Genomic DNA, 13,754 nt, shown 5'->3' with positions numbered 1-13,754 from the left:
AAAGCAAAAGGGAATCGGTGGCAGCTAATAGGCCGGTGACGACGACCGCCGAGCGCCACCCGAGCAGGAGGGGGCGCCACCGTCGGTGGGAATCGTGACAGTACCCCCCCTCCTGACGCGCGGCTCCCGCAGCGCGCCGACACCGGCCTCGAGGTCGACCCGGAGGGCGAGGGGCAGGGCGATCCGGACGGAGGTGGTGGAACTCCCTCAACATAGATGGGTCCAGGACGTCCGCCGCCGGCACCCAGCACCTCTCCTCCGGGCCGTACCCCTCCCAGTCCACGAGGTACTGTAGGCCCCTCGCCCGGCGTCGCGAGTCCAGAATGGCCCGTACGCTGTACGCCGGGGACCCCCCGATGTCCAGAGGGGGCGGAGGGACCTCCGGCACCTCATCTTCATGAAGGGGACCAGCTACCACCGGCCTGAGGAGAGACACATGAAACGAGGGGTTAATACGGTAATAGGAAGGGAGTTGCAACCGATAACACACCTCGTTTATCCTCCTCAGGACTTTGAAGGGCCCCACACACTGCGGCCCCAGCTTCCGGCAGGGCACGCGGAGGGGCAGGTTCCGGGTCGAGAGCCAGACCCTGTCTCCCGGTGCGAACACGGGCGCCTCACTGCGGTGGCGGTCAGCACTCCTCTTCTGCCGCGCACTGGCCTCCTTTAGTGAGTCCTGGACGGCTCTCCAGGTCTCCTTGGAGTGCTGGACCCAGTCCTCCACCGCAGGAGCCTCGGTCTGACTCCGGTGCCATGGTGCCAGGACCGGCTGGTAACCTAACACACACTGAAAGGGTGATATGTTAGTAGAGGAGTGGCGAAGTGAGTTCTGGGCTAACTCAGCCCAGGGAATATACCTCGCCAACTCCCCTGGCCGGTCCTGGCAATACGACCTCAGGCACCTGCCCACCTCCTGGTTCACCCTCTCCGCCTGCCCATTGCTCTCGGGGTGATAACCGGAGGTCAAACTGACCGAGACCCCCAGCCGCTCCATAAACGCTCTCCAGACCCTGGATGTGAACTGGGAACCTCGATCAGAGACAATGTGGGTAAATAGGGCCTCCGCAGTCTGCAGGGCCGTAGGGAGACCGGGCAATGGGAGGAGACGGCAGGACTTAGAGAACCGATCCACAACCACCAGAATCGCCGTGTTCCCCTGAGAGGGGGGAAGATCTGTCAGGAAGTCAATGGACAGGTGCGACCATGGTCGTTGTGGAACGGGGAGGGGCTGTAACTTCCCTCTTGGTAGATGCCTAGGAGCCTTACTCTGGGCACACACCGAACAGGAAGAGACATAGGACCTCACGTCCTTAGCTAAGGTGGGCCACCAGTACTTCCCCCTTAGACTCCCCACTGTCCTCGCCTCACCAGGATGACCCGCAGTAGGTAGCGTGTGCGCCCACCGAATCAAACGATCACGAACACCGAGCGGCACATACATGCGCCCCACGGGCACCTGCGCAGGCGCAGGTTCCAACACCAATGCCCGCTCGATGTCCGCGTCCACCTCCCATACCACAGGTGCCACCAGCCTAGACGCTGGAATGATGGGAGTTGGATCGATGGGCCGGTCCTCCGTGTCATAGAGACGGGACAGCGCGTCGGCCTTAGTATTTAGGGAACCCGGTCTATAGGAGATGGTAAACCTAAACCGGGCGAAGAACATGGCCCACCTCGCCTGACGTGGATTCAGTCTCCTCGCTGCCCGGATGTACTCCAGGTTTCGGTGGTCGGTCCAGATGAGAAAGGGGTGTTTAGCCCCCTCAAGCCAGTGCTGCCACACCCTCAAAGCTTTAACCACTGCTAGAAACTCCCTGTCCCCCACATCGTAGTTACGCTCCGCCGAACTGAGCTTCTTCGAAAAGAAAGCGCAGGGGCGGAGTTTCAATGGCGCACCAGAGCGCTGTGATAGCACGGCACCCACCCCAGCCTCGGATGCATCCACCTCCACTACGAACGCTAAAGACGGGTCCGGGTGCGCCAACACGGGTGCGTCGGTGAACAGCGTCTTCAATTTCTTGAAGGCTCCGTCCGCCTCCGTCGACCATCGCAAACGCACCGGCCCCCCCTTCAGCAGTGAGGTAATGGGAGCTGCTACCTGGCCAAAACCCCGGATAAACCTCCGGTAGTAATTGGCAAAGCCTAAAAACCGCTGCACCTCCTTCACCGTGGTTGGAGTCGGCCAATTACGCACGGCCTTAACGCGGTCACACTCCATCACCACCCCCGTGGTGGAAATGCGATAACCCAGAAAGGAGACGGCTCGTTTGGAATACTCACACTTCTCAGCCTTAACGTATAGGTCATGCTTCAGCAGTCTACCAAGCACCTTGCGCACCAGGGACACATGCGCGGAGCGGGTGGCGGAATATATCAGAATGTCATCGATATATACAATCACGCCCTGCCCGTGCAGGTCCCTGAGAATCTCGTCAACAAAGGATTGAAAGACGGCTGGAGCATTTTTCAACCCATACGGCATGACGAGGTACTCATAATGGCCCGATGTGGTACTAAAGGCGGTTTTCCACTCGTCTCCCTTCTTGATACGCACCAGGTTATACGCGCTCCTGAGATCCAGTTTTGTGAAGAACTGCGCTCCGTGAAATGATTCCACCGCCGTAGCGATGAGAGGTAGTGGGTAACTAAACCCCACCGTAATAGCGTTTAGACCTCGGTAATCAATGCACGGACGCAGACCTCCCTCCTTTTTCTTCACAAAAAAGAAACTCGAGGAAGCGGGTGAGATGGAGGGCCGAATGTACCCCTGTCCCAGGGATTCCGTGACATATGTCTCCATAGCCGCCGTCTCCTCCTGTGACAAGGGGTACACGTGACTCCTGGGAAGCGCAGCGTTAACCTGGAGATCTATTGCACAATCCCCCTGTCGATGAGGTGGTAATTTAGTCGCCCTCTTTTTACAAAAAGCGATCGCCAAATCGGCGTATTCGGGGGGAATGCGCACGGTGGATACCTGGTCTGGACTCTCCACCGACGTGGCACCTATGGAAACTCCTAGACACCTACCTGAACACTCCTCTGACCACCCCTGGAGAACCCCCTGTTTCCACGAAATACGGGGATTGTGACCAGCCAGCCAGGGGACCCCCAGCACCACCGGAAACGCAGGCGAGTCAATAAGGAAAAAACGAATGCGTTCCTTATGATTCCCCAGCGTTACCATGTCCAGTGGCACCGTAGACTCCCTGACTAGCCCTGACCCTAATGGTCGGCTATCTAGGGAGTGCACGGGGAAAGGAGAATCTATCGGCACCCGCGGAATGCCCAGCTTAATGGCAAGTCCACGGTCCATAAAATTCCCAGCTGCGCCTGAATCGACTAGCGCCCTATGCTGGGAAGAGGGAAAAAAATTTGTAAACAAAACAGGTAAAAACACATGACCAACAGGGGGTTCTGGGTGAATCTGGTGCTGACTCACCTGAGGTAACCGAGAAGTGTTCTGCCTACCATCTCGACTCCCAGACTGGCTCCTCCGGCACCGGTCGGCCGTGTGTCCTCTCCGACCACAGCTGGTGCAGGAGGAGCCACCTCCTCCGGTGCCCCTTGGCACGGCCCCCCTACCTCCATAGGGGTAGGGGCGGGGTGCACGGGGGTGGAACGGGCAGGACCCTCTCCGAACGCCCGCGGGCAGCCAGCAAGTTGTCCAGTCGTATGGACATATCTATCAGTTCGTCCAGGGACAGAGCTGTGTCCCGACAGGCCAGCTCCCCTGCGGACGTCCGCCCGGAGACTGCAGCGGTAGTGGTCTATGAGGGCCCTGTCGTTCCACCCCGCCCCAGCAGCCAAGGTCCTGAAGTCCAGCGCGAAGTCCTGGGCACTCCTCGTCTCCTGCCTGAGGTGGAACAGCCGTTCACCCGCCGCTCTTCCTTCCGGAGGGTGGTCGAACACGGCCCGAAAGCGGCGGGTGAACTCCGGGTAGTGGTCCCTCGCCGAGTCTGGACCGTTCCAGACCGCATTAGCCCACTCCAGAGCTCTGCCCGTCAGGCAGGAAACGAGGGCACTCACGCTCTCCTTCCCCGTGGGAGCAGGTCTGACGGTGGCCAGGTACAGCTCAAGCTGGAGCAAAAACCCCTGGCACCCAGCCGCCGCCCCATCGTACTCCCTCGGGAGCGCCAGACGAAGCGCGCCAGAGCCAGACGTCATGGGAGGCGAAGATGGCTGTATCAGGGGAGGTGGAGGTGGAGAGAGGATACCACTTCTCTCCCATCTGTCCATCCTCTCCATCATCTGGTCCATTGCCGATCCGATGCGATGGAGGACTGTCGTGTGGTGGAGTACGCGTTCCTCCATCGAGGGCAGAGGAGTGGCCGCTGCTCCCGCTGATTCCATGCCTTCTATCGTGTTGCGGGCGGGACGAATTCGTCCCACCTACGTAACAGCCACTGCTATCCTGTGGCGCGATTTTCAAAACCTTAAAAATCCTATTACTTCAATTTCTCAAACATATGACTATTTTACAGCCATTTAAAGACAAGACTCTCGTTAATCTAACCACACTGTCCGATTTCAAAAAGGCTTTACAACGAAAGCAAAACATTAGATTATGTCAGCAGAGTACCAAGCCAGAAATAATCAGACACCCATTTTTCAAGCCAGCATATAATGTCACCAAAACCCAGAAGACAGCTAAATGCAGCACTCACCTTTGATGATCTTCATCAGATGACAACCCTAGGACATTATGTTATACAATACATGCATGTTTTGTTCAATCAAGTTCATATTTATATCAAAAACCAGCTTTTTACATTAGCATGTGACGTTCAGAACTAGCATACCCCCCGCAAACTTCCGGGGAATTCGCTAACATTTTACTAAATTACTCACGATAAACGTTCACAAAAAGCATAACAATTATTTTAAGAATTATAGATACAGACCTCCTCTATGCACTCGATATGTCCGATTTTAACCTGTTGGGTCTAGGGGGCAGCATTTGCACGTCTGGATAAAAAAAATGTACCCGATTTAATCTGGTTACTAATCCTACCCAGTAACTAGAATATGCATATACTTATTATATATGGATAGAAAACACTCTAAAGTTTCCAAAACTGTTTGAATGGTGTCTGTGAGTATAACAGAACTCATTTGGCAGGCAAAACCCTGAGACATTTTCTGACAGGAAGTGGATACCTGATGTGTTGTATTGACTTTAAACCTATCCCATTGAAAAACACAGGGGTTTAGGAATATTTTGGCACTTCCTATTGCTTCCACTAGATGTCACCAGCCTTTACAAAGTGTTTTGAGTCTTCTGGAGGGAGATCTGACCGAACAAGAGCCATGGAACGGTGATGTCCCATTAGACACCTGGCGCGCTAGTTCATGTTGGGTACCCTCGTTCCAATACGTTATAAAAGAGTATGCATTCGTCCACCTTGAATATTATTCATGTTCTGGTTAAAAAGGCCCTAATGATTTATGCTATACAACGTTTGACATGTTTGAACGAACGGAAATATATTTTTTCCCCTCGTTCATGACGAGAAGTCCGGCTGGCTTACATCATGTGCTAACGAGACGGAGATTTTTGGACATAAATGATGAGCTTTTTTGAACAAAACTACATTCGTTATGGACCTGTGATACCTGGAAGTGACATCTGATGAAGAGAATCAAAGGTAATGGATTATTTACATAGTATTTTCGATTTTAGATCTCCCCAACATGACGTCTAGTCTGTATCGCAACGCGTATTTTTCTGGGCGCAGTGCTCAGATTATTGCAAAGTGTGATTTCCCAGTAAGGTTATTTTTAAATCTGGCAAGTTGATTGCGTTCAAGAGATGTAAATCTATAATTCTTTAAATGACAATATAATATTTTAACAATGTTTTCTAATTTTAATTATTTAATTTGTGACGCTGACTTGACTGCCGGTTATTGGAGGGAAACGATTTCCTCAACATCAATGCCATAGTAAAACGCTGTTTTTGGATATAAAAATGAACTTGATAGAACTAAAAATGCATGCATTGTCTAACATAATGTCCTAGGAGTGTCATCTGATGGAGATTGTAAAAGGTTAGTGCATCATTTTAGCTGGTTTTATGGTTTTGGTGACCCCGACATGAACACAAGCCGTCACACAAGAAACAATCATTAATCCCGCACGAACAGGAGCGGGCCAGCTAAACTAAATAGCCCCTCTAATGGCTAATTGACCACAGGTGTCACAAAATAAAAAAAGGGAAAAGCAAAAGGGAATCGGTGGCAGCTAATAGGCCGGTGACGACGACCGCCGAGCGCCACCCGAGCAGGAGGGGGCGCCACCGTCGGTGGGAATCGTGACAAGAATGCCAGTGTCAGTGAGAAGCATAGCAACACATCTGTAACAGATCACCCTGCTTTTCTAAAGCCAAACCCGCCCATTAGCTGCTGTCTAATTTTTAAGATGCCAAAATAGAAAATGTTTTCAGTCATTGTTTACAGTAGGCGCATCTTAATGTTCTTTTGTTTTGTATTCTCTGATTGTTTAAGATCATGCACTCAACAAGCTTTGGATGAATGATTTCCAAAGTTCACTCAAAAAGGCAGTAATTCTGAACTGGGTTTGTTTTTGTTGTTTTAATTATTTCATTTTCTTCGTTATTTTTTAAACTTTCAATGGTTGAAAGCTCATTGCCCAGTTTTAAATTGGCTCATGTAAATTCTGGAGTTAACATTACCATAGTGTTCAAATCTTTCTCATGTAGATGTTGTAGCTACATAACAATAATACATAATTTGGGAAATACTTCTTCATTAGCATGCTGATGATTTAAGGTTAATATTGTAGCACTCTGCATCAGGGTTGGGGTGAATTCCACAAATTCAATTATAATTAAATTCTCTCTCCCTGTAAATTCCATTTAATTCAATAAAATGTCCAGGTCAGTCTTTCAATTCAGAGATAATTCAATTCCTATGAATTCCAATGTTTGGTCAATTCCAAGAATTCAATTCCCAATTCAATATAATCCCCAAAATTTCAAAAAAATTGAATTCTATTCTCTCAGGCTGTTCAAATTACATTAAACTTAAATTCTCCACTTCATGAGTGAATTCAAGAATTTAATTGGAATTTCAAATTGGAATTGACCCCAACCCTGCTCTGAATAATGTTTTCATTGTGAGATAGATAAGAAAGTTGTATTGGATGCATTTGTATCTGCTAAGACACTGAATGTGGTTTAGTATATTTAGTACATTTAGTATGTTTAGTTTAGTTTTTCCTGTGAGAAGCAAATTCATTTAAAGTTATATGTGCTTTGGTTCATGTAGATAAGATATTTCATTCCAAAAACCTTATCTAATTAGCATTTCCTAATGATTGTGCAGCACATTTGATGAAAACAGTAGAATGTTAACCACGAGTTTGTCAGAATTATTTGCCAAAATTTCACAAGTCGCCACAAATTTGCCGCAAAGGTTTACCACAAAACTAATTTGCATGTGAAAATATGAGCTTACTGCAAATTTTAAAATGTTTGGCTGTTTTTTTCAGTAAGGGAAAAAAACTTGTTATGTAGTAATTGGCTCTACTCACATGGGGATAATGCGTTACAAGTAACCCGTTTGTCACGTTCTGACCAATAAAGGGGTTATTTGTTATTGTAGTTTGGTCAGGACGTGGCAGGGGGGTATTTGTTTTATGTGGTTCGGGGTGTGTTAGTATATGTGTTTATGTAGAGGGGTGTTTGTTTAGAGTATTCCGGAGGTTTTGGTTATGTTCTATGTTTCGTATTCTAGGATCTGTCTATGTTGTGTATTTCTTTGTGTTGGCCTGGTATGGCTCTCAATCAGGAACAGCTGTACATCGTTGTTGCTGATTGAGAGTCATACTTAGGTAGCCTGTTTTCACCTGTCCCTTTGTGGGAAGTTGTTTGTGCACTGCCATGTTTAGCCTGCAGAACTGTTCAGCTGTCGTTCGTTTTTTTTCGTTTTCTTATAAAAGTTAAGATGAGCACTCAACCCGCTGCATGTTGGTCCACTTCATACGACGGCCGTTATTACTTTTTTGTGGTAATGAGTAACTTAACGTGTTAGCTAAGTAATCAGTTACTTAGTTACCTTTACAAATAAGCAAATCATTACTTTAAAATATAATTTCCCTTTTTATGGGGGCGTATAATTATTTTTTTAAACCCTTCCCCTAAATTCACGCTCTTCCTATTTCTTCAAGAACGTTGTGGCGGAACGTTAGCTAGCTAGCAAGATGGCAGAGACAACAGCCTTTACATCGTGGAAGTATTCACATTATTTTGAATTAATAGAAGAAAAGGAGATAAACATAATAATAAAATGTAAACTTTCCTCGGGGATAAGCGCCGGTCAACTGCAAAGAACTCAACTTCAAATATCAAAAACCACCATCAGGCCAAGCGTAGCTCCACAAGACTGGTGGAGAAAGACCCACGCCAGCCGATTGCCGTTGATGCTGAGGATGACGATGCTTCTGCTCCAAAACTTGTCGTGACTTAATAGCCTGTATTTAGCCTGTATTTAGTGGCTTTAATATGTGTATTTCGTTTCATGTTGATTTATAAATGTTCGTTTTTTATTTGTGGACAATGTTCTTTTGATTCGTCGGGTTTATTGGCACGTAGCCTAGTGGTAGGACTAGTACCCGAAAGGTTGCAAGATCGAATCCCCGAGCCGACAAGGTATAATTAGGCCGTCATTGAAAATAAGAATTTGTTCTTAACTGACTTACCTAGTTAAATAAAGGAAAAAAAGGAAAAAAGAAATGATCAAGATAGAATTTTGTTGTGATGCAACACTTCCTTTGCATTCATCAGACATTTCGATAGTTTAATAAGGAATTTCATTAGAACACTTGGACTTAAGCTAATTTATTATTTATTATCATAATGTGTATACACTTCTCCTTCTTCACACATTTTTTTGTGGGACAGTTACATTTCAATATAGGCTGCTGAACTACAAAGGCCAAATAATAATGTGATAAAAAATAAGATATTGTTTATTGCAAAATACACAGTTCAATTTACTAAAACAACTGAAACAACTATTAGGAAATCTGACAGAGATCTCGGTATTGAGCTCTCCCATGATGTCCGATGACATCAGTGCTGCTGACAGTGTGGTATATTGACAACTCTTTAGGTGCTTAGCGGAATGCTCCACATTGAATATCCAGCAAGTTTTAAGTAGGCAAGCCATTCTACGGTAGTATACTGGGCATAACAATGACCAACATGTGCAAGGCATTTTCAGAATAACACAAAAGTAATGTAACGACTACAGTAAGTACTTTCCACAGTAAGTAACGGTGTAATGTAACAAGTTACTTTTAATGGCAGTAACGTTGTAACCTAACGAGTTACTTTTAAAAGTAATGTTCCCTAACACTGCTCACTATATAAAATTGAACTGAGTATAATGTAGCTTTATCTAAAACATTGGTGTCATAGATTAAAGGTGGAATTTAGTGGTAGAGTTGTTGATTTGGCCCCAAATTGTATAGAACAAGGAGCCCCTGCCTCTTTTCCAGAGGGACAGATTGGTTAGCCCGGTGTCCACAGGACTGAGTGGGTCGGTGAACCCAGAAGATTAACATTTAACCTTTATTATAACAGGGAAGACAAACAAATAGAATTCTTAATTTGTCATAAGGATTCTTCATTCATCTGTCATAAGGACGACTACATTGTAGAAAACACACACACACACACACACACACACACACACACACACACACACACACACACACACACACACACACACACACACACACACACACACACACACACACACACACACACACACACACACACACACACACACACAGGCTATTAACCTTCCCCAGCTCATCAACTTTATTTTGCAATCTTCCCTCAGAACCATTATAATACCCTGAAGAAATAGCTTTCCAATTAAAGCAGATCTAGGAGAAGAAAGCCTTTTTATCTGTGGCTCCTGGAGTCCTTTATTCCAATCATTTAAATTGGAATAGATTTTTCAATTAAGCCATTGACTGCTACAGACACACAGCAGAGGGACAAATAGAGTTGCGATCCTGGAATATTTGTCATGGCACGCGAGCCGCTTTGTAAATTCACACACAGTAATATGTTTCTTCCTCTGACAAGGACGGCTGTGACAACTGATTTTGAGCCTTGTGTGGTGATAGGGTTGCAGCAGCCCCAAGGTGCAATGTAGCTTTTGCCATCGTAGTCAGATCACTCCATGTGGGTCTAATCTAATGTTATTGTGTTGTGACTTTCTCTGTGAAAATGATTGTTCTTTTTCACTCCTGTTATCTTTGATAGGCTTCCCATAAAAAAAGCTTTTTTTAGCCATGAAAGTATTACGTAAGCTACATTTCTAAACATTTAATTTGTAACTGTACAGGACAGAAGAACCCAGAAGTCACCTTCTTAAAGTGGATATTCCACCTGCAGATTTATGAGTGTGTTAGGATAAGGGTTTTGGTCAGGGTTCTGACAGTTAAAAATCCACTACTTTGTCTATGGCTATGAAGCCTTCAACATAGATCTTGTTCTGGAGGCAGCTCTGCAGAGTGGTCACTAGTTGGCAAAGCCACAAAGTCATAACATTTTTAACCCTAACCTTAACCCTAACCTTAACCACACTTCTAACCTTAATGCCTAACCGTCGCTTTAAATTAAGACCATTTTTGTTTTCATAAATTTTTACAATATAGCCAATTTTGACTTTGCAAGTGGCCTTATTGCTCAGTTCTGCCTCAAAGACAAGACTCATCCCAATAAACATCAACCTGCGCTTATTGTGTCCCTATGACAGATACCCCTTTTATATGGCTGGATTCAAATAAAAAAATGATCTCTATTGTTCTACAGATATGTTGTGAAAATAGGAGTCTAGTCTATCATGGACGGATGGCTCTGTCTTTAACTTCTGACAGCTGCATTGGGATGCTTTTTGTTCGCTCTCTCCTGAATTGGTTTAATAAAGTTGTGCTGCTGCAGAAGAAGTGCGGAGAAGATTAATGGACGCAGAGGAAGTGTGGCAGTTTTGAGAGGATGCAGGACAGAGCGCGCCAGCCGCCATCTGTTCCGTTTACCTTTACAGCTCTCTGAACGAAGAAACAAACCCTGAGCAGCATAGATCTTTCAGCCCCGCAGACAAATACACAGACACATCTCTCTATTTAGTCTATTACATGCTGCTAAACCCTTAAACCCCACTGTAAGACTTTTCAGTAATTTCAACAGTAAAACAATGTAGAATGTATCGTAAAATACCACAAATCAGTTTTACAGATTTAAACTGGTACCGGGCATCCTAGAGTAAATCAACCAACATTTATGTGTTTGTGAGTCTCGTCTTTAGTGGGGTCATGCTAGTTTTGTAGGCTGAACCATTTCAGACACTACAGACAGAAGTTGGCAGATCAGCGGTGCTGACTTCAGATTAATCCTGTGACACCTCTGAGGGTTAAACCGTTTGGACGCTGTAGATGTTTTTGTGAGAAGAACGATGCGGTGGATTGAGACAGAGCCCATGCAAAAAATATCTCTAGTCTAAACAGACCGATTTTTATGGGGTTTTTTGTATGCTAATTAGATTTCCACGTGGCCACAGGAATTGACTCAAGAGGGTTTAATACTGCAATTCTTCTTTTCAACAGAGCTGCTGTAATATACTTTACAGTACTATTTTCTTTACTGTAAAGCATGCAGCATCCCTGGCCCACAGCGTGGTTTATATGTGAAACAAGCCCTTTTCGCTGTAGTAATGGTGAAAAAATAACAATCACTAATCTGTGCTCAGTTTATTCTCTATGGCACTCAGAGTAGCCAGAGCAAACATATTTTCCTGATTTCACTAATATCATCGAAATCAATAAATCATACCACATTTTGGAGCTCATTCAGTTGGTAGTTTTTACCTGATAAAGTAGAATCCTGTTGAAAAATTATGCATAAAAGTACTATTTATATTCCTTACAAACATTGAAAGTGATACTGTTGCTGCTTCCTGCTTTTTGATTTATGGCCAAGCGTCAAAACTCCGGTTTTAGATGTCCAAATTCATAATAAATATGCTGAAATAAGTTGTGATATTTTTAAGACTAATACATAAGTTAATTCCTACACATGTCATAATTCTGTTCAGCTTACTTGTATTTTGTTAAATTAGTACCTTGTAAACTGCACAAGCACCAATATTTACGAAGTGGTCACTCAAGACTGGAATTCATTAGCTTGTTCTACTGTAATCAGTAGACGTAGTTTATAGATCAGCAGGTAACAAAACTCTTGAGCGGCTAGATGTTCTTTACCATTCGGCCATCAGATTTTCCACCAATGCTCCTTATACGACACATCACTGCCCTCTATACTCCTCTGTAAACTGGTCATCTCTGTATACCCGTCGCAAGACCCACTTGTTGATACTTATTTATAAAACCCTCTTCGGCCTCACTCCCCCCCATCTGAGATATCTACTGGAGCCCTCAACCTCCACATACAACACCCGTTCTGCTAGTCACATTCTGTTAAAGGTCCCCAAAGCACACACATTCCTGGGTCACTCCTCATTTCAGTTCACTGCAGCTAGCGACTGGAACGAGCTGCAACAAACACTCAAACTGGACAGTTTTATCTCAATCTTCATTCAAAGACTCAATCATGGACACTCTTACAGTTGTGGCTGCTTGTGTGATGTATTGTTGTCTCTACCTTCTTGCCCTTTTTGCTGTTGTCTGTGCCCAATAATGTGTGTACCATGTTTTATGCTTCTACCATGTTGTGTGGCTACCATGTTGTTGTTATGTTGTGTTGCTACCATGCTGTGTTGTCATTTGTTGCTGCCTTGCTATGTTGTTGGCATAGGTCTCTCTTTATGTAGTGTTGTGTTGTCTCTCTTGTCGTGATGTGTGTTTTGTCCTATATTTATATTTTATTTATTTTACATTTTTAATCTCAGCCCCCGTCCCCACAATAAGAATCTGTTGTTGACTGACGTGCCTAGTTAAATAAAGGTTAAATATATAAATTTTTAAATAACCAATAGCGCATGCAAATGAATCACTCACATCAATATTGTATGGACATCAATGGAACTGGGACAGTAACCACGGAGTAATGTACTGTTTGCGCCCTTCTAACAGACAAACCTCAATGAACTTGGGTGTAATACATGTATCTGTTGATAGACAATAACCTTGTAGCCTTGTAGCCATTTATCGTAGCCTCGTAGCCAATAACCTCGTAGCCATTTATCAACTTATATCTCTGTGAGATATTGTTTTCGGTCGATGGCCAACATGGAAAAGGAAACACTTTTTGACTGGATAATTTCAATGAATCACCACCTCACATGGCTTTTATTTGAATGATAGCTTAACCCTCAAATCCATGAATTCATGTAAGGTCAGAGACTTTTAAGGGAGGAGCGCCCAATTTTTTTCTAGACAATGTAGTCTGAAAATGACAGCTACGTTCGAAGTCTCACTACGGATTGTCACATATGGCAAAAACACTGGTACTGAACCAAATATATTGATCTGTTTTAAGCAATCAACTTTAATAGCAACATCACCAATCTGAGGTAAAAAAAAATGTATTTCCTGTAATTAATTTGTGGTGAAAACATTAGTCTGTGTTGTGTGTTAACAAGTTCTGCCCACCATAGGGAAATTAGTGTAATCTAACATAATTATATATGTCAAAGTAATTCTATATTTTTATATATGATGATAGTATATGATGATTACAACAATGACATCTATTTCTTCCT

This window comes from Salmo salar, chromosome ssa25, assembly GCF_905237065.1.
Source record: "Salmo salar chromosome ssa25, Ssal_v3.1, whole genome shotgun sequence".
NCBI classification, from domain to species: Eukaryota; Metazoa; Chordata; class Actinopteri; order Salmoniformes; family Salmonidae; genus Salmo; species Salmo salar.
This window is presented reverse-complemented; position numbering follows the sequence as displayed.